The 23,154-nt window shown below is 42.0% G+C and overlaps 1 protein-coding gene across 1 annotated transcript in view; it reads right to left on the reverse strand.

The window, feature by feature from the left end:
* Window positions 1–23,154, reverse strand: part of MTCL1 (microtubule crosslinking factor 1) — a 124,070-nt gene that overhangs the window by 87,308 nt on the left and 13,608 nt on the right. The gene's annotated exons all lie outside the window — the stretch shown is intronic.

A 23,154-nucleotide genomic window follows, 5' to 3' on the forward strand; every position in this document is an offset into this window, starting at 1 on the left:
ATACCAGAGAAAATATTCATGGTCTTGCCAGATTTCCAGGTCTCACACCCTGCTCTCATCAATATAAGACAATTAATTTTGAGTCATTCCAACCTCACATTTAAAATCTCCCTACAAGAATCATGAGTGACTACTACATGAGCTGCTAGTGACACTGCCCCTATAATAACAATGCCCAGACATCTCACTCTATGAGAACATTCTTTGAAACAATATGCTTAAAAATTTAATCATCATCCTTCTACTCAAAGGGAACCAAAGTGGCTTGGAACAGTAGAAAAATATAATTTAAATAAAATAAGCACCAATCCCTCCCAGCTGTATCTTGGTCCAGTCCTGGATCCAGCAGGCCACCTTGTCCACAGGCCATGAGCCACAGGCTTCAGCTCGAGCTCAAGGGCTTGTGCCTCTGGCTGCAACCAAACTGGAAACAAGGGAAAACCAAAGCTCAATTCAGATGTTACAGCTGGCAGCAGTCACAGTTCCTCTCAATCCTCCCTGCATGCTCAAATATATCAACTTGGGCTTGAACTACCAACTACTACAGAATTTGTGGCCGCTGCAGCTGCCATTACAAGTGCAATGTGGTGATAGGCTTGGTGATACCAGAACGTTTCCCTTCATTAGCATGTATATTTCCATCTTTCATGTAGTAACAACCAGCAGCATAGCATACAGCCCTGGTCCCACTTCCCTTTATTAATCCTGCAAGACAATGAAAAATTACTCTGCCCTAAGACAAACACGGTATCTGAAATAAAGTAAAGTATTTATGTATAGTATTAATGAAACGATGTCATTTCTGCCTTTATTTTAAAGTGAATATCAAAGTATTCCTTGTATCTACCATTCACAGGAAATACGTGAAGAGCAAGTGGGGTGAACTATTTTGATAATTGAAAGTATTATGTAATATAATATGTAGCTAAATCACCTATTATAATTAGATAATTACTGCCATTTTCAGATTATCACTGAGGCTGTTCTTTCTTAGCATGTAATTATATAGATACATTTTTGAAAAAATAAATGTGTTTATTAACACTGAATTAAACTAAATGAACAACACAGAAGATCTGTTATTTTTATTTTGTCTATACAAAACAACATAAAGGGCCATACCAATTTTTCAATCTCATAATGTCAGAGAGAATTAATTAGAGGAGTTTATCAAGGATTGGTATCTGGACAGACTATTTTTAATATGTTTATTGGTGAACATGGAGTGAGAAGTGCAGACTGGATTTTTAAAACAGAAAAGCATCACAAAAACAGCAATATATAACATTCTCAACATGGCCACACTCAGTGGATACTTAAATCTGGAGACTGAAGCCATGAACAGACATGACATATCTTTTAGAAACCTGAGAAAAGACCCAGATTCACAGAAAATTGGGGTTCAACTCCCCCCTCCAAATAATAGAAACAGCACCTGTAGCTTTAAAGAAACAAATGTTCTCTGTGGCTGTTGCTAGGCAGCTACAACAGTATTACCAGAATTCAAGCCTTGGTTTCTGTCACTAAAAGACAAGGAAGGGGACAGGGCCGTTTCCTGGGCTATTTTGGTCTTTAAGGGAAGACTCAGCAGGATCAGGCCCTCCAGCAATTACTGGGTGACTTACTACCCCTCCCCCCAATTTGCATGATTGTCCCAGGCTCAGCTGCTTGCTACTGTTCAATAACAGCCATGACACAAAAATCAGTGGCCTATAGCAGTTAACGTCATTAACTCAGAAAGCACAATCTGCAGATCCATGGAAAGGACAAAACAGATGGATAAAGCCTAGTAAGGCTACTGAAAAATGTCTTCACTACAATTGGGTGAATGGAAACCTGCCTTCTGGGTCTGGTCTTGAAATGGCAGCTAAGTGTACTTTCAAGAAGGAATGTTCCAGCCCTCAAGAATGGAGTTGGAATAGATATCTAAGAGCTGAGGTTTTAGATCAGATGCCAACATTTGGATGCATTATCTACTTCAACTTATTCTTGAAGAAGCTCCTGGTACAGTCAATGAAAGGGGGCGGAGATGAGCAGTTCTGTCTAACTTGTTTTGTGAACTCTTGGCTGTGTGCCTAAAGACTGAATGCTGTGCCCTTTGATCAGCCAAAAAAGGGCATTTTCCCTGGATGATATGTCATATATGTGCATGTAAGTGCCAGTAAGTCGCAGCTGATTTATGGTGATCTCATAGGGTTATCAAGGCAAGAGACAAGCAGAAGTGGTTTGCCATTGCCTGCCTCTGCATAGCAGCCCTGGACTTCCATGGTGATTTAACTATGTTAAAGAATTTTTAAAATTAAAACATCACTAGCAAAACATGAAAGCATACAGCATTTTACAGATTGAATTAAGAATACCTGGATTATATTCTCTAGGACCACAGTGAGCACCGCACTAAACTCCCCCTGCCCACAAACTGAAATCCTAATCTCCAGTGCCCCATTTGTAAAGGAATTCAAAACGGCACACACTTCTTTGCAATCTCTGTGGACAGACACCAGTGATCTTAGTACATACGCGTCTTGATTCAGAATGTTCTAGAGCTAGGCTAGTAAGAGGAGTGCAAGGTAGAGGAGTCACAGCTTCTTGCTCACTTCTCTTTCTACCTTTGAGATTTGTAAGGAAATTATTTTCCTTTGCTCAAGCCCATCACATGTGGCTGAACATACTATGTTCATAAGGTTCTGGCAGTATAGGTGCTTTCCACATAAAGGCAAGACAAAGTGATATGGTTTTAATTATATCGTATGGATCTGGTGACATCCACCATCAGCTTTGGGGAAGGCTGAGGATCAAACACGACTGCTGTGGAAGGAAGTTCTGCGTCCTCCCAGTGTGTGTCAACTGCATTCACAGACTTCGCATCCTCAGATGCCTAGAGTAGTAAAATTGTTGCACCCTCAAGAAAAAAAACAATGATGAAGGAACAGGTTCCTTACGGCTGCAGTAACAGCAAAGACTGTGACTGATTCTGCAAAAGCAGTTGTTTCGCCCTCAGTCTGTCGTTTCCCCCGGCTGTACTGCTCAATTTTCCACTAGTTGCTGCATGGCCGCATTTTGACCTGCATCTCCCCCCCCTGATTTCCCCCGAGTCTTCTTGATCCTAAAAAATAAGGATCAAGAAGATGCGGGGGAAATCGGGGGGGAGATGTGGGTCAAAATGTGGCCGCACAGCAAATAATGGGAAATTGAGCAGTACAACCGGGGAAAACGGCAGACCGAGGGTGGAACAACTGCTTTTGCAGAATCGGTCTGTAAGTTAGACTACAATCCAACCCATTGAGTTTTCCAGTAAAGTTTCAAAAGCTTCATTAGCTGATGGATAAAATCTCAATAGTATATTTTGTATTCATGCATTCGCCACATTAAATTAAATTAAACCCAGGATAAAAGGAATAACTGCCCACACTTCTAGGGATGCTGCGGCTCTTTGCTGTCATCCTCCTTCCCACTGCCATTGCAGAATTAGGCCTATTTGGGGGCTGGCAATAAGGATGCAGCTGCTCCATGTAGGAGGGACCATTTCCCTTTAGCGTTGATGCTTTAGATGGAGAGAACCCAATACGCTTTCCGATAAAAGCACCAGATACCATTTCATGGTAGCCTGCACAAAGGACATACCTCAAAAGCCATGCACTTGAAGATCTCCAGAGTTAGTCATGCTACATCAGAACACAAAGGCATTTGACATATTGATTCCAGAGAAAAATTAAGCTGTTGTTAATACTTTGCAAACAAATCTATAGGGTTGGATCCAATGTTACCTCTAATTTTTTTTTTTCCCTACTGAGCGGAGCAGCTCATATCTTGAGCAGAACATAACTGCTGTAATCTTAAAATGGGCAATGGGCAGTGCAAGATCTTGTGCGGCTCCAGGCTGTTGCTGAGCGGGGCTTCCTGTGTTAATGAGTGGCTACTCACGTGCATAACTTAGAGGGAACGCTGACTGCAAAGCAGCACTTCTGTTTCAATATTCCACTGATTTTTCCTGTCCCACTACAGGTCCCCAGTGCTGCTCCCGAGAATGTAACCTTCCTCTCCACAGAGTTGGATTTCAGGGAGCACAGTAGGCTTCAGTGGGAATGTGAAGGTGGGAAAGTTCCATTCCATGAGCACAGCATAGGTTCCAACGGATATAAATCAACGTAAGTGTCTATAAAAGTAATCAGTATGCCCTGAACAAGGACCTTTTCAAGTCAGCATTCAGCAAGACCCATTGGAATGGATTCTGTGCAGCAGGAGTCTTTTTATGGGTTCTTTCCAGTAACTTTATAAAGCACAATATAAGCCATACTATTCCAAACTTTACCAAGATTAAAGGTCTGAAACAGTTAACTCTCAAATTCTGTCAAGACAGCCATTGGAAGTTTGATTTGTGTTTGTTCTGTTCAATGGCAATTTTAGCAAAGCTTCCTGTGGGCCTAATTCTACTGCAAAGAATACTTATTTAATGTTTTTATCGCACTTCTCTTAGGCAACTGAAGATTGTTAGAAACAAAAACAGAAAACCACTAAAACCAGTGAAAACCATTACAGCTAATCAAAACAGTCTGTAATCTGTAGCCAGGATTTTTCGTTCTGTGGGGAAGGTTTTTTTCTTCTGGGGCACCCATTATGCTTATGCTCATACTTAAAAAATAATAAATAACTGGATAGTTTGAGAGTGGAGCCTGAGGAGCACGGGGTTTGGGGAGGGGCGGGATATAATGCCACAGAGTCCACCAAAGGGATATAATGCCATAGAGTCCATCGGAAGGGATGCATCTGAAGCTGGAGATCATCCACCAGTACAACTAAGGCTGTATCTCTATACCCAGCATGAAGCCTAAGGTGAAGGGAGTATGTCTCAGCCAGGGGAGCATGGGGTTACTCGGCCACCACCTACTCTATTACTTTACCAAAAGATGCAAACCTGAGGCCCCAGTCACACGGGAGGATTTGCCCAGTGGGAGGGACGGATCGGGGATGCATCAAGCAGGCGCGATCATACTGCAACATCTGGGAAGCGGCACGCACCCATCCCTGATCCGTCCCTTCCAGCCGAAAACCCGCTGCAAAAAGGTAGCACCAAAAGAGTACTACCTACCTGTTGATGCGCAGCACAGGCCAGCGTCTGATCACCAATGCGCCCGTCTCCCTGCAGCATACGGAGGCCCTGTAGAACTGCGCATGTGCGCGCATGTGCAGTGGGCTCGCCTTGCTCACCGATCTGTGGCTTCCCCCCGGCATCTAATCATGCCGGGGAGCAACTGCGCGGCGGCTCAGGGGATCTGTCTGATCCCACCGCCACGCTTCTCTTTTGATGTGGCTCAAAAAAGCCGCACTTCATCCGCACCTTTCCCCCCAGTGTGACTGGGGCCTGAGACTATAATGAGCCAAGACATCTTTGTCCAAAACTTTTTTCAAAGCAGTTAACACCATTCTGTAGGCCTGCAAAGGGGCCCTATTCTGTGTCTTGATAGACTTGCTTTGAGCTTCTTGCCACCATCGCTCACACTGTCTCCCAAACTGTTTAAGATCTGTAAGATCACAGGTATACCTGATGTTCTTTGATGTAAAAAGGAGAGGGCACCAGGGATGAAACCTGTCTACAGCCCTCGGGGCTCTCAGTAAAGACTTGAAAGAGTTGTTGAGATTCCCAGAATCCCCAGAGCATTCTGGAAATATGCCACTTTGTAAGACTACAGGTCTGTGCAAACTAGTATGTAACTGCAAATCAGGCTCTTTCTTGACAATACTAAGATTAAGAAAATGCATTAAATTGCTTTAAAACCACATACATCTGATGACACAGCTGCCATTACCAAAATAGTGAAACAGACAGTTGGCTATTAAGTCACCATGAACTTGTATTCTTATCGTTCTAAATATTTTAAGAGATTTGGACTTATTTTTTAGATATAGTCACGTACTTAATCCAGACAAGCAACAATAGTTCTTTTAAAGTCATTTGTTTCACCTATACTCTGGGCTACATTCTACAATGTTCATCAAACACAGATAGCATATCCGTACAGGAAAAAGTGTGTGCAATGCATCTCTCTCACAGCATAATATCCATGTAAAATCCAACAGAAAGCTAGGTGTGCATAAATAAACACATTGATTTAAATGGGTTTACAGGTATCTAACTTTGTGCTGGATTGTGGCCTGCATATGTGCTGGTTCTAGTACATTACCAGAGGATACAGAGAACTGAAAGAATGTTTCATGGCATCTTAAAAAATAGTTCTAAATGGGAGAAAGAATAAGTGATGTGATGTCAATTAAAAGGGCCCTTAGTTTTTTTTCTACCTATTGGCAGTTGTAAATTGTGATTTTAGTACATGGCTTTTAAAGTATTTTATGCTTTTTAAAGCTCTGTTTAAATTGCAAACTGAAACTCACAAGTCAGTACGTAAAGCTACATACACTATACTACTGACAACTGACACACTAAGCAGCTGCATACTCCCACCCTACACACTCACTTCCATCGCTTCCTTGTATATTGGGGTAGGGCAACAGCCTCCGACATATTTGACATATGTTCATCTGTACTCTTTAATCATAACCTTACAAGGTTGTTATGATGATAAAATGGAAGAGGGGAGAACAATGTAAGGCACTTTGGGTCCCCAGTGGGGGAAAGGGCAGGGTATGAAGTAAATAAATGAATGTTTCCCAGCTGTTCTTAAAAATATTTATGGACCTTTTTGTTACTTTGCTGTTTAAAGGCATTCTCTAGTTCTGTTCCCTTTTTCACCTCGGTCTTCCCTTTCAATACAGACTCATTCTCTCTTCTGTGCAACACTGTGCAACAGAAGTGTCCACTGTTAGGATCTGGCAGCAGTTAATAACGTCTAGGAACATAAAAATCATCATATTAGATAATCCATCCACACCTCACATTCCTCAGTTGAGGATGTCAGTACATTACAGTATGCACCAATGAGATCATGTTTGTCTCAGTGTCTTCATAGCCCAAATAATGAGGATTTAGTTCCCATCCAAAACATTTGCAGTATGAAAACTACAGCACAATTTAAGTAGGAAGGAAAAGAGGAGTTGATATTATTTAAGGCACCATTTGACTATATAACTCCTAGCACTAAATATTAGTTGCTGCAACAAAAGTGTCCACTGTTAGGATCTGGCAGCAGCTAATAACGTCTAGGAACATAAAAATCATCATATTAGATAATCCGTCCACACCTCACATTCCTCAGATGAGGATGTCAGTACATTACAGTATGCACCAATGAGATCATGTTTGTCTCAATGTCTTCATAGCCCAAATAATGAGGATTTAGTTCCCATCCAAAACATTTGCAATATGAAAACTACAGCACAATTTAAGTGGGAAGGAAAAGAGGAGTTGATATTATTTTAAGGCACCATATGACCCTTTCAATTCTGGGTAGTTTCTTTTGCACAGGAAGAGTGAATTTAGCTTCACATAGTGATACTTCCTGAAATCTCCTATAGGCCTACCCCACATACTGCTTCAGCTCACCCCTCAGATGTTCTGTCTGTCATCAGCAAGGACACACCTAAGCATACTTCCTATGTGTGGGCTGCAGAGGAATTTGGGAGATATACACAAGGGGAATTCTCTCAGAAGATAATGTGGGGGAGAGGAAGGTTTGCAGTACTTAAGACTAAACTTTTAACAGTTCAAGGGCACCACAGTACTATTAAAAATGTCTAGTTTTGTTTATATTTCTGCATTAGAATCCAGGTGACACATTACACAGCCAGGCAACATGTAGCCTCTTCTAATTCTTTCTGTGAAGTCTGGACATGTTTTTGCTTTTAGGTCAGTTGCGGAAAAGCAAGAAGCCAAGGCTTTTTCTTAACAGCTCCACACACCTCACTTCAGTGAGCACTGCCACATCCATTGTCCTCTTCTGCACTCTGTGGGGTCCACTGCCACTCTCTGCTCTTACTCATCTCAGTAGCTCTAGAGCCAGCATGGGGTAGTGGTTAGAGTGTTGGACTAGGATCTGGGAGACTCAGGCGTGAATCCCCACCGTGTCACAGAAGCTTGCTGAGTGACCTTGGGCCAGTCACGAGCCAGGCAACATGTAGCCTCTTCTACAGGGTCACTGTGAGGATAAAATGAAAAAGGGGAGAATATTGTAAGCCGCTTTGGGTCCCTATTAAGGAGGAAAGTGGGGTATAAATGAAATAATAAACTCTTGTGCCCCACATCTGAATTGGGAAATTCCTGGACATTTTGGGACAAAGCCTAAGGGAGAGTTTGGTGAGGGGAGGGAACTCAGCAGGGACGTGATGCTACAGAGCCCCACCCTCTGAAGGTACCATTTTTCTCCAGGGGAACTGATCTCTGTCATCTGGACATCAGTTATAATTCTGAGAGAAGTCCAGGCCCCAACTGGAAATTGGAAACCTAACTCCCACCCCTTCATCACACCGGCTTCATGACCTGTTAGATGCCAGCATGTAACCTGAAGACCCTACCCCTATGGCAAGCACACCAACATAAGCATTGGACAACACTCTCAGGTCTCTCCCAGAGTGAGTTCCATTCTGAAGGCAGTAAGGCTGAATCAGAAGTGTGTGTGTGGAGGGGCTAATCCCCAACCTCCAAAACCCAATGAAACAAAGACACAGCTGTGACATGATCAACACAATTACTGAACAACATTGGCATATAAAAACCAAGTCATCAGAATGGTGTTTGCCAACTCACTTGATCTAGCAAAGGTCTTATGTCTTTATAAGCTGCACTGATAGACCAGAGTCACCAGGCAGAACTGTTCCACCCAGTGCATGCAAATGAGAAGGGCAACAGTCTATGAATGAGATTGCAAGAGAGTTAGCAACCCACCAATGGAGCAGTGAGATGCACAATGGTCACTGCAGCTGTTGGTCATACTGCAGGAGAAGCAAATGGATGGACTCCAGTAACTGTGCAGTGCCTACCAGGTGTCTAGCCTGGCTAGATGGCTGCCTGCAAAGAGTCCAAACAGACACAAGGGGGTGATTTGGGAAGTGCTATATTTGCATCAAGGTTTGCTAATCTTGAAGGCAAGTGACAGACTTTGATCCTAAAAGTACTTCCCTTTGGACATACATGCACACTGGTCCTGGGCAGGATATTACAAAGCAATTCCTGACAACCATTCTGACAATTAGACAGCATAAATTGGTTTTCCAGTCAAACATAGTGGATCTTACCTACAGGTGTTAAAACTTCACATTTACTTATGTCCTGAAAAATCCAAGAGTGCTGTTTAATCAAACATTGAGAACTTTGATATTTATTCAGTTCTATGTAGAAATGACATTTAAATATATAGTGTGGGTGACTGAAATATAAAAAGTGCTTAAGAATGTCACACATTTGTTTCCAAAGGGGTCAATCTGGCATTTTTTTCTTCTCTGCTGCATTATCCATCCAGTAACAAAACAGTGGATAATAGCTGGTATACGCTTTCATGGCGCTGTGTTGAGGCATTGTTTTTCAGTCAAGAACTAGCAGAAGAGGGAAATAATATTCTGCTGCCTAGTGGCCTTTTGAGGACAGGTGTAAAAAACACAGAATGAGGGTGGAAAAAAACCCAGAAATTGATAAATGCATTTTTAAAATAACTGGGGGTGTAACTGTTCCCACAGCCCTTTGACCTTAAAATCAAAATGCTTTCCACATGAAAAACTTTTCCAGATGCTTGAGTGCTCCATTAGTATAGGAATTGGAAAGAAAGGAAATCATTCCTCGTTTCCTAATAGCCTCTCACTGTGAAAATAGATCTCATTTAACACAAATATTGAGCTAAAAACATTTCAAAGCTATATCCAAAGCAGATGCCAGAGTGGTTCGCTTTGTTTATTTCACTCTTTTCGTCTTCAGTTAAAAATCTTTGTGCACCATTCAGGTTCTTGAATGATTCTTATACTGAATCCTTTGTCTTCTCTGTCCTACATGCATCACAAAACAATACTGAAAAGATTGTATTCACCAGTCTCCAAACACTAAAAAAAAGGACTCAGCTTTCAGTACACAAAAGTATTTCATGGGGGTTTAACTATAGGAATTAATTTTGGAAATCCTTGAGAGGAGGGGTCATTTGGTTCAAGCAATAGGTATACCAAGCAGAGCTGACCTCTTGTTCTGTACTCACAGATCTGTTTGGAAGAAATTCTTCGTAAAAAAAAATATATATCTGCCTTTTCCTAGTTGTTAATAAACAATCCGCATAAGATCTCCATTTCACAGATGGCTGATGGATCCTTTTGAAGCTTAGTCTTTCCAATTTGGAACAACAACAACAAAGGTATCACTTTGACCCACCGAAGCCAATCTAATGAATAGTTTCCACATATGGATGACTTCCACTGCCAGTACACATATTACGGAATTTATTTTTCCATAATGCTCACTGTCCTCCTTCTTTTAGTTCCTTCCAGCAGCAGTTCAAGACTTGGCTCTTCCACTGAGCTTTTGCAACATGAGGTTAGATGAGCTGGGCTTCTTGTTATGTTGGGGGAGGGGGCTGCAAATTGTTGGGCTACATCATTTGTTGTTTTTAATATTGTTGCAAACCATTATGAAAACACTTCTATATAAGAATATATAAGAGTAAGCAAAATTAAAAGGTTGATACAGGCATTGGACTCAGTCAAAAATCCCAACTCTGGGTTGGGAAATACTTGGAGATTTGGGGATGGAGCCTGGGGAGGGCTTGGGAAGGGGAAGGACTTCAGTGGGACACAATGTCATGAAGTCTAATCACCAAAGCAGCCATTTTCTCTAGGGGAACTGATCTTTATTGGCTGGAAGTCAGCTGCATTTCCAGGAGATCTCCAGGCCCCACCTGGAGGTTGGCAACATTACGTCTTGGTGCCTCCTAAGAGATTTCTTGCATTGCCACCTTTGATAACTACCACTTAGGAAGAATTATGGAATTACCTTGTGTAGTGGTTAAGAGTTTTGGACTGGGATCTGGGAGACCCGGGGTTTGAATCTCCACTTGTGCCACGGAAAGTTACTAGGTGATCCTGGGCCACTCACACTCTCTCAGCCTAAACTACCTCACAGGATTGTTGAGAGGATAAAATGGAGGAGAGGAGAATGATGTAAGTCTTTTTGGATCCCCATTGGAGAGAACAGTGAGGTGCAAATGAAATGAATAAATAAATAAATGACATCGCATTAGAACTATAGTCCATCCAGTCCAGCACTGTCCACTTTGAATCGCAGCAGCTCTATAATGCCTCAGGTACAGGTCTTTCCCAGTCGTAACTGGACATGCAAGGGAAAGAACCTGGAATCCCTGCACACAATTCCTGTGGTGTTTATGATTTTCCAGAGGAAGAGTGGTTTCAAGTACAGTGGTCTATATGCAGGTTTTTTATTTCTTCTTACACAGAATATTATAATGTGTGAAGCAGTCCTTGTCTATGAAGTGCTAGGATAGATCTACACTAATTTATTTCAGCATTACTTGTGCAGTTCAAGAAGATTATTCAATATTATTACTTAATAAGCAATTAAGACACATTTGCCTATTTAAGGCTGCGGTCACACACACTAAAGAATCCTCTTTCAATGCACTTTCCAACTGGATTTTTACTGTGTGAATTGGCAAAATCCAATTCAAAAGTGCATTGAAAATGGATTGAAAGTGGATTATTTAGTGTGTGTGACCACAGCCTAAGTATTTTCAACAAGACAAACTTATGAAAAAACTGCAAGATTATTTTAACAGCTTCAATAATTAATCAGGTAACTAAGTTGTTCAGGGCAATGAGAAACAGGGAGGATTCGGCACAAAACTTAGGACATAATATTGAATTAGATCAATGGTCTAAAATATGGAAAACAAATATAAAATACCAAAGCAATTTCATATAAGGAAAATATATATAAAATGTTTTATAGATGCTATATGACGCCAGACAAATTAGCGAAATTCTATCCTAATATGTCAAATGATTGTTGGAAATGTAAACAGAATGTTGGATCTTTTTTCCATATATGGTGGACATGCGATAAAAGCAAAAAATATTGGATTTGGATACATGCGATGTTACAAAAAATACTAGAAACAGATATACACTTTGTACCAGAATTGTTTCATTGAATATAATACCATAAAGCTTTAAAAAATCAGATGTCTATATGATTATACATGCTGTAACTACTGCTAGAATTCTCTATACTAAATACTGGAGAAAAGAAAAAACACCTTCAAAGAAATAATCTATAAACTTTTCGAAACAGCTGAGATGGACAAATTGACTCTGCTCTTACAAGGCAAGGGTGAAGATAACTTTGAAAAAACATGGTCAAGCCTTTATAAATGGATTGAGTGCAGTGTTACCTCTAAGACGAGTTAGTGTGAGCTAGCTTACAGTTTTTTAGCCTCCAGATCACACATTTTTGTCCTAGCTCAGGAAGGATGGCTCCAGAGCAAACTAATTTATGCAGTAGCCAAATCGCTCACTCACAACTTTAATGCCAGTAGCACACAAAGTAGAATTTTTGCTCACAAGACTACAGCTTAGAGGGAGCATTGATTGCTCCAGCGGTATCTGCTGAGACTGGGCAAGTGGGCGTCAGTGTGGCAAATGAGGATCAACGTGGGCAAGTGCAAAGTAATGCACATTGGAGCCAAAAAGTCTAACTATAAATATACATTAATTGAGTAAGAACTGGTGGTAAATGACCAGATCTTGGAGTTGTGGTAGATAATTCAATGGAGATGTCAACTCAGTGTACAATTGCAATAAAAATGGCAAATGCTATGCTGGGGATTATTAGGAAGACTACTGAAAACAAATCAGCAAGTATCATAATGCCCCTGTATAAATCTATGTTGCGGCCTCATTTAACTATAAGGTTTTTAACTCAAAGGTTCTAATCACCATACCTCAAAAAGGATTTTATAGCACTGGAACAGGTGTAGAAAAGGGCAACTAAAATGATTATGGGGATGAATACCTTCTCTATGAAGAAATGTTTAAAAGGTTAGGGCTTTTTAGTTGGAGAAACAACAATTGAGGGGTGACATGATAGAGGTTTACAAAATAATGCATGGAACAGAGAAAGTAGAGAAAGAAGTACTTTTCTCCCTTTCTCACAATACAAGAACTCATGAGAACTCAGTGAAATTAATGAGCAGTAGGCTTAGAACTGATAAAAGGAAGTATTTCTTCACCCAAAGAGTAATTAACACATGGAATTCACTGCCACAGGAAGTGGCAGCGGCTACAAGTATAGAGAACTTCAAGAAGGGATTGGATAAACATATGGAGCAGAGGTCCATCAATAGCTATTAGCCACAAGGTACAGATGGAACACTATGTCTGGGGCAGGGATGCTTTGTATTCTTGGTACTTAGGGAGTAACAGTGGGAGGACTTCTGGAGTTCTGGCTCCGCTGGTGGACCTCCTGAGGGCACCTGGATTTTGGGCACTGTGTGACACAGAGTGTTGGACTGGATGGGTCAGTGGTCTCATCCACCATGGTTTTTCTTGTGTTCTTATGTTCGTCCTCTACTGCTGTTCTTCTACTACTTTTTAATAGTCAATCACAAACCTTTGTAGATTTTTTTTAACTCTGTTGCTCATTTGAAGATCCGCCTAATAATAAAAGAGGGTCAATGGATAATAAATCTGCCTAACCTTTTATTGTTATCACAGGGCCATTGTGAGAAATTGTGAGCTCCTTGGAAAGAGAGCTTGATAAAAATAGCATGCTGCATACAATTTAGCTTCTACCTTCTTGACACCATAGAAACTGCATTACCCAAAAGCAGTTGCCTTACTGCCAAATCCAAAGTCTTCTACTCTGTCCTCACGTTCCTGACCTCTCAGCCACCTTTCACAGAGTTGATCCCTCTCTCCTGCTTTACCCCCCCCCCCCCCGCTCCATGACTTTATTCTCAGGTCATCCTACCTTTCTTTTTTTTAACCTGTTTTATGGTTTGCTCCTAGCTCAACAAGAGTTTTATTAATTCATTTTAGACTACTCTATTAGTTTTTATGCCATGACTTATTTGTACTGGCTTGGATTATTTTTAATATATTTATTGAATTGGCTTGACTTGTGTTATTGACTTGTTTTTATTGTTCCTTTTATGTTATTGCTGTTGTTATGAATTTTTCAATTGTCTTGGTTGGTTGGTTTTATTGTTTTGGTTGATTCATTCAGCTGAGAGCCGCCTCAACCAGGCCTGGAGAGGCAGAATACACATTTTCTAAATAAATTATCCATTCAGTGTTTCCACAGAAGTAAACTCTTCCTCAGATTTCCTTCTTTCTGTTGCTCCCTCCCCAAGATACACATGACTCCCTTCTTTTAAGTCCCTCCTAAAAAGCTACTTTTTCTGTAAAGCCTTTGACACAACTCCTCCCCAGCAAAACAGCGAAACCTAAGTAAGTAGAATGGAAATTAATGCACATTCTTTTCTGTTTCCATCTCTGTCCTCTCCCTTGAAGTTAAGTGGTAATCTCCCAATGGTAGGAACTTGCCTTTGGTACCCCTTAAATCACCATGCATACAATATAAAAAGTCAATGCTTGTTTTGATATTTTCAAACTTCTTCAAAAGTTATAAAGTAACATCTTTCTTTAGTAAACAAAGGCATTATTTAAAAACATTGAGAGTGCTGTCTTCCCTTGCTTTTGTCGTATTTTTATGCCAATGATACAGGAAGCCCTATAACTGGCAGTGAAAACCTTCTTTGTGTGCCTGCTACAAGGAATGCACAATCTGGGAGCCTTCATAATATTTTAAAAAATCTCAGTAAACTATCTGTTGTTACTTAGACACTCTTCCTCCTATTTCTTCCCCACCTCATGGAAAAGTGATTCAAATACACAGATCACATTACTGTAGTGTAGATACAAACTGAAAACATTTAGTATTTATGAGCCAAAGATAAAGGTCACACAGCACAGAATACTGTGCTCTTGCATTTGCTTAGAATAAGAACTCCCAAAATCATCAAGTGGTGGTAGCATGTTTGAAATTGGTTACTTCCAACTTTATTCAACTGATTGGTAAGTTGGCTTGTCCTCTGGCTTCTTCCGTCCACAGCACTACTAAGATGTTCTGAGTTTGACATCATAAAATGCTCCAAAAGGAAAACCTCATGTAAGCATAGAAGGGATTATTTGATGTGGGCAGAGAGGAATGCAGAGAGGCATTTCCGTCATGCTCTGTGCTTCCTCAAGGGTATTCAACATCATCACCAGGTGGTTGGCATCACCGGGGAAAGCTGAAGTAAGTTCCACATGGGGAAGTGCTTCAGTGTGCATGTTCGGTTGATGGGAGTGAGTGCAGAAATTTAGTTTGCTTTTTGCACATTCATGGTCTTCCATTTATAAACTTGTTATACATAAGGCCTGCATAGAACAAGCTTGGTCATAATCCCTAACCACAGAAAGTGATGCCTTACTGTTTCTCTCCTGCTGACCCTTATGCTTTCATACAGCCCCCCAAAAGAGACAGATTTGTCAGCTGCTCAATATGGCTGTTGCACAGAAAATAAATCCTCCTTTCTTCCTGATTACACAATCTCATTCATTTCTTCCTAAACTGTCTTATAACATTCATGTCAAATCATTCTGCAGCTGCTACTCCATTCCTAATCCTCCCTGTGCTTTGTCTCTTTGAACAGGGCTACCCTTTCCAAAGCCACTTGAACTTCACCGCTGCTCTCTGTCTTGTTCTCTTTGCTGGCTCAAAGTTCCTGGGACAAACAAAAATTACACCAAAAAACCCACTAGGCAGCTGTAAAAATCTAGCAGCTTTACTGGGGAAAGAGAAGCAGATTCCATGCATTTGCAATGCTTTTTGTGAAATGTGTAGGAGAAACACATTTTAGCTAGCAGGGTTTCTAGAATAGACTATTTTTAGCAATATGCCATGTTATTTTACATCTATGTATCTTACTGCTATGCCATTAAAGCTATTTGACTTTGACTTTTAGCAATATTGTACCTGTATTTAAATATATACTTTATTGCATACTCAAAGCATAAAACAAAGCAACAACAAACTGCAAACACTTAATACAGCAACTTGTCAACAAGATAAAAAGCAATACACAAGATAACAACACACACAGCCAGATCGGACAGAAGTTTAACCTCCACTAAGTACCCTCTGAAATAGAACCATTTTACACACCTTTATGAATACAGAAAGTATAAGTGCCTCCTGCATGAATTCTGTTAAGTCTTCCAGTGGCAACCTACCACAGAAAAAGACCATGAGCTCATTATTGCCAGATGGGCAGTCCAAAAGAGGGCACCACAAGGAAAAGGCTGTCTGAAGATCACAGTGGATACACAGGAGTATACTGGAAAATGTGGTTTGGTGAGTATTATCAAAATTAATTTGTAACTACCAGGGCCACATCTAAAATTTGAAAGCATGGATGAGAAGCCAAGCCAGAAGTGTCGAACTCATTTGTGACGAGGACCAGATCTGACAGTAATGTCCCTTTGTCGGGCTGGGCCATGTGTGCCATAAAACATAATGCCAGGTACACTGGAGATATAAACTCTATAAAGGACAGCAGCTGGTAAGCTCCGAGTTGTTGTATCCCCACTGCAAGGCCCCATGGGATGGGAGGGGGGTGCAAAGGAAAACCCATATGGGCGGACCGGAGAGCCAGTGTTGCAGCACTGGGCAGATGCTCCCATGCTGCTTGACTGCTGCAGATGAGGTTGTTCTACCATGCTGAAACCACAATCGGAGTGGCTCCACCCACTCCTCTCCCCAAGCAGTCTTCTGTTCCCTCCCTTGCACTAGTTGCTCACAGGCCACATACAAGCCATGGACGGGCTGGTTCCGGCCTCCAGGCCTTATGTTTGACACCCCTGAGCTAAACTATACAACTGAGATATCTATTTGGGCTTAATGAGCTGGCTCTCATGGAGGACCAAGGGAAGGGAAGGGTTTTTCACCGATTCCACCCTCCGAATACTGTTCCTGGGGCATTCCCTGTCCCCCAGAAACAGCATTTCCAGGGGAATTCTGGACCGCAGTGGGATAGAGAAGGTGAGAAAGTCATACTCCTCCATGAAATACAACCTCGGCTGCAGTCACACTGGAGGCTTGGTGCGATCTGGCTCTGCCTCTATTTGCAGCATTTTAAGTTTTGACATCCCATCCTGAACTGGCTTCACTGCATGCTCGCCCCATGGTGCATCATTCAGATTGTTGCAGCATTCTTTTCCCCCCCTTTTTTTGTCTTTCACCCATGCACATCAGCATGAATCCAAAGCTTTGGCTCCTTTCTGACAGCTCCACAATCTCTCTGCCAAGTACTCCAACCCCTCTCAGCCTCCTTCTCCTCACCTCTCTTCCGTGGAGTACACGGGGGGGGGGTAAAGTGCAGATTTACATGAGAGTAGTATACAAGGAAGAACAAGCAGGCAGGCAGGCAGCGTTAATATGAAATATGAAAACAAACAAGGGGCTTTTGGAATATGTCAAATTACTGTAATTAAAATTGTAATTATCAAAAGTAGATTGCAACTATTAGAGTCAGATCCAAGATGCCTATGAGAATAGTGGATCCTCTATACTTAAAAAATTAGCTGGAAAATAGTTGTCTTTACTGTACTTTCTGATTCCCATCTCATCCCCACCCTAAGGGAGTAACTGTCAACCATCATGTCCATTTATAAAACATCCTCTATCTATTAGATAAACAAAAGACCAGGAACAGGTCATCTCCGTAGCTGAGACCAGATAACAACAGTCTCTTTATAACACTGCAAGATAAATGTTGAAGAGAACCCCAGCATGTGCACAAAGGGGGGGAAATCACCCATAAACACAGATAATGAAAAATGTTTCCAAAATTGTGCAAGCAAATTGATTTATTCACCTAGATTCTTAACGAAAATATACACTTATATTTAAATGCCAGAAAAAATCCTCAGTGTTCATTGATCTTCAATTCAGTCATAATATATTTTTAATTTAGATATATTTCAATGTAAAACACTTAAACATCTGAAAAATATTCCTCTCGCTGCTTACAGGGCTGCCAAGAGCCACCATGGGCCTCCAAAGAGAGATTCCATCTGGGCCCTCCACATGACCATGATCCAAACAAAATATAACAAAACAAATCATTTTGCTTGCTGTTAACACGAATCTATAGTAATAACAGATCGGCTTTTCTGTCCACCTGTTTTTAAAAATTTATTTGTTTACTTTATTTATATCCCAGATTTCTCCCCAGTGGGGATAGGGTGCCAGCTCTGGGTTGGGAAATACCTGGAGATTTTGGAGGTGGAGCCTGGAGATGGCAAGGTTTGGGGAGGGGAGGAACCTCAGCAGGGTATAATGCCACAGACCCCACCCTCCAAAGCAGACATTTTTCCAGAGAAAATTATTTTGGTTGTCTGGAGATCAATAGTAGAAGATCACCATGTGCCACCTGGAGACTGGCAACCTGAAATGGAGACCCAAAGCAGCCTACATCATTCTCCTCTCCTCCATTTCTTCCTCACAGAATCCCGTGAGGTAGGCTAGGCTGAGAGCATCTGACTGGCCCAAGTTCACCCAGCAAGCTTCCATGGCAGAATGGAGATTCCATCCATCCAACAAATCCTAGTTGACATTCTAACCACACCAGTTACGGAACAGAAGGTTGGGTTTTTTTCTCCTCTAAATTAGAGACACATTTTTCAAGAATACGGACTGCTGATTCACTAGCACATCTCATCACCTCATGGCCTTTATTAGGATATCCATGCCCTGATAACAGGATCAGGAACTTGTTTCCCATCCCTATGGAAAAACTCATTTATGAGCCAAATGAATGCTAACAGTACATCCTCCACAGAGAGACAGACAGAATGCCGCAGCCAGGTGTCTGATGGGTCTCCCCGTGAGGGAGCACATCCAACCTGTACTGAGGTTGCTGCACTGGCTGCCAATAGCGTTCCGGATACGCTTCAAGGTGCTGGTGATGACCTTTAAAGCCCCAAATGGTCTGGGGCCTGTCTACCTGAGGGACCGCCTTTTCCCGTACGTTCCCCCAAGGGCACTGAGATCCGAGTCGCAAAATTGCTTGGTCCCCCCGGCCCTAGGGATGTTACGTTAACATCAACAAGAACTAGGGCGTTTTCCCTAGCTGCACCAGTACTATGGAATCAGCTCCCAAATGAAATTCAAGCTTTGCAGGATCGTCAACAATTCCGTAAAAGAAGTAAAGACCGAGCTGTTCTGGCAAGCGTTTTAATAGCTCAGACCGCACTGACTGTTCTAGCACTTTATAATAGATGGCCAGCACGTCTTAATTTTAATTTTTAATAAGCTGTACTTGGATAATTTATTGTTTGTATTGTTTTAGACTTGATATCGTATTAATTGTTATACTGGTTTTTAAACTATTGTAAGCCGCCCTGAGCCGCCTAGGCGGGAGGGCGGAGTAAAAGTCTAATAAATAAATAAATATTGTCAGAAACTCACATGAATCCTGCTTGATCTTATCTAGGTTCTCTACTCTATGAGAGGTAGCTGGATTAGACACTGGTTTCTGACAAATTGGTCAAGTCAGCGAGGCCCTCCAAAACAGGAAATGCCTTTGGCCTATTAGCAGCCATGGAGATGTCAATGTCAAGTGCCTTCACCATCCTAAGCGTTTGCTCACTATGAAGTCCTAGATCCTCATTCACAAAAATATGCATTGAGTCACCAACCCTTTCATCCAGAGATGGTTCCAATGCACTCTTTGAGGTATAATGGGATGCCACCGTCCCTACGTCCTCATGAGCCATATCAGGTCGTACAAAAGGAGAGCAGACTTCCAACTACCCAGGATCACCAAAATCATGACCACAAAATGGTACGGGGGGAGGTGGAATCTGGGATCACTGAGGGCGATGTGCAGGCCACTGCTGATCCACTGAAGAGGATCAGTTTGTTGTCACAATGAGGGCATGGTCAGTTCAGATCATACTCACTGCCCTGCTAGGAGACCGGAGTGTTCCTCTTCAGATCCCAACAGGCTGGGGGATCAGAATGAGGTAATGGGGTGCGCGGAGGCACCAAAATAGCATCTTGCTCCTCAGAGCGGGGAGGGCAACAGGCATCTATGATGTTTGGGAGCAGAGCCAGCCTTCTCCTTATGCTTTGTTTCTTCTGCCTCTTGGCCGGTAGTTCCGACAAGGGACGGGCTGGGATAGATGAAGATAGCGACAGAGAATGTCTCGGTTCCAAGGCAGGGGTAACTGAATTGGCTCTCTTAGGAAGGTGAGAAGCCTACTTAGATGTCAGAGCTGTTTGAACAAATCACACAGATAGTGGTCCAGAACAGGACTCAGGTGCTGGACCCAATGAGGTTGACCAGCTCAAAGAGGGCAGTTTCAGAGGTTCTAATCCTGAAACCAACTTAGATGGGCCTGAGGCCAACAGAGCCTTTCCCCATAGTGTGGCCTTCAAACAGGATGCTCTGTCCGAATACACCTTAGATGTAAAGCCCTACAAATTTTGCAAGTGACCACATTATGTGATTCTCCCATGCACATAAAACAGAGTTCGTGCTCATCACTGTGGATCACTTTGGTCATGCATTTTGTACATTTTTTTGAAAAGCACCTTGGATACCATGTTGGGTACCACTAGCAACAGCAGCGGGGAAACCCAAGGGTAGGCTGATGACAGTCACCTCACCCTGGACAAACAATCCCTTGCCAAAGAAAAACTCCGTCAGAAAAAAGATCTAAGAGGGAAAGACCCTCAAAAGGCCAGAAAAAAGAGCACCAGGTCTGGTGAATACACAATCAAAAACAGACCAGGGAAGCTCCTCTCCATGCAATGACAAAAAAAAGGAACTGAAGGAAAGGGAGTGCCCTGCCTCTGGACCACATGATGATATGGGCAGGAAAAGCCATTCACGTTAGCTCTGGAGGGGGAGGGGCACCCCTCAGAGAGCTTTTTAGCTGGAAGAAAGTCTGTCCATGGCTAGCCCGCGCAGGCGCAGTCCCAATGTCAGGCTGCACTGAAGACAGAAGATGAATATCAACTTTCATCATAGCATGCCTAACATGGTAATTTCACAGCTTCGCATCTCTGAAATAATTCTGAAAGGAAATAGCATCTTTCAATTACAGTGAGTTTCTGACTATCCCGAACCAGTTTATCTGATTTTCAGTTTATCTGTGCCCTAGGGTCAGGAACTGGCTGTAAAAAGGAGGGACAGCAGCTCAGACAGTTCTGAGAACTGGATCTAAAACCTAAGAGAAGTTTTATGGCTAACACTGGATGGCCAAGGGCAGGGCAGGGCAGGGGGGTTATAACTTCTCTCTTATAAGCATGAGCTGGTTTTGGCACTGGATTATACAGTGCTTTCCTGCACGCAATCATTCCCTGACTAAGTGTGTTCATTCTTTCAAAGTGATTTACCATCATATCTTTCATAAAACATTTAGCTAAGATACTAAAGAGAGTTTATCATATTAGGAATTAAGAACATAAGAACACAAGAAGAGCCCTGCTGGATCAAACCAATGGTCCATCTAGTCCAGCATCCTGTCTCAATTGGTCCAAATCTATCATCAATCTATCTCTATCCTGATCCTTCTCCATGGAATATGAGACAGCATACAGTTTTCTCCTCCTCCATTTTATTCTCATAAAACTCCCATGAGGCTGGTTACACAGAAAGAGTGCGACTAAAAGAGTGTGACTTGCACAGGGTAACCCAGGGAACTTCACCGGGCATCGTCAGTCCTAAACAAACACTCTTGACGCTTTGTTCTGTGCCTTCTGGTACTAAAAGTATCTCTATGTTTTAATAACAAGAACACTTATCTTAAAGTGTTACTTTTGTGGCTTATTGTTACCTTAGAAATTACCATAAAAATTGCTTTTTATGGGTGTTTTGCTTTACTAACTTATGTTGCCCTATCACATACTCTTATTTTATACTGCATATTTTGAGAGTCTGTTATTAAGAGACTAAGAAAGAACTCATGCTTCAGGGGGTACTTGGTTTTCTGGCATGCCAAATAAGTCATAGCTTATTTGGGATTGGGTTTCTTGTGATAGAACACTAGGTAAACAGGTGACAAAAATATTCTTGTGGATCAACTGCGCAGATGAAAACAACAAAGTTGTACAACTCCCTATTACTTGCTGTATCATGCATCAAATCAAGACATCTTTAAAGCATTATTCTTAGACACTAAAACTATATAAACAGGCCAACAACAGAAATACACAACAGACTGCCTTTTAATTACTACGTTTTAGAGCTCCAGCAAAATTTAATAAAAATCACAAAAATATTAGGGACATTTTGCCAAATTTATAAAACAGAATAAAGCTGTGCACCAGTTATCTCAGCCTCATTGTTTGAAAGATTAAATAAGAAATTACTCCAGCTCTCTAAATCTGACCATAGCTCAGAAGAAGCCTTACCTCTTTATGTTTAAACTAGCAGTAAAGCCCGTTGTGAAAGCAATACAATGAGATCTAGAAAGAGGCTCTGGGGCAGTGCTCTGGCTTTGGGCAAACAGTGTCAATTTGCTGTGGTGACCTCAGCAGGGTATAATGACAGAGTCCACTGTTTTCTCCAGAGGAACTGATCTCTGCTACCTGAAGAGCAGTTGTAATTGTGAGTAATCTGTAGCCCTCACCTGGAGATTGGCAACAATTGTTACCCAGGACAAAATGGCTGGTTTGGAGGGTGGAGTCTATGGCATTCTACCTGTCTGAGGTCCCACCCCTCTGCAAACCCCACCCTCTCCAGGCTCCACCCCTCAAATCCCCAGGAATTTGTCAGCATGTAGTTGGCAACCCCATCTCCTTCCCAGCTAGCCACCAACCTACCATTATCTGCCCCTTTGACTTCAGCTGACTTCTGCCCTCCCTTCTGCAGAGCAGTTGTAATTCTGAGTGCTCTCCAGCCCTCACCTGGAGATTGGCAACAATGGTTCCCTATGTGGGACTGACTGGTTTGGAGGGTGGAGTCTATGGCAGTGTACCTGTCTGAGGTCCCACCCCTCCTCAAACCTCACCCTCTTCAGGCTCCATCCCTCAAGTCTCCAGGAATTTCCCATCTGGAGTTGGCAACCCTATCAGGACTGGCCCCAATGTGTTTTCTCCCAAAGGCCAAAGTAGGTGACAGGACCAAGCTTAGTTGCCTACCAACAGGCACTGAGGGGAAT

This window comes from Gekko japonicus, unplaced genomic scaffold (assembly GCF_001447785.1).
Source record: "Gekko japonicus isolate JY-2015 unplaced genomic scaffold, Gekko_japonicus_V1.1 scaffold138, whole genome shotgun sequence".
NCBI lineage: Eukaryota > Metazoa > Chordata > Lepidosauria > Squamata > Gekkonidae > Gekko > Gekko japonicus.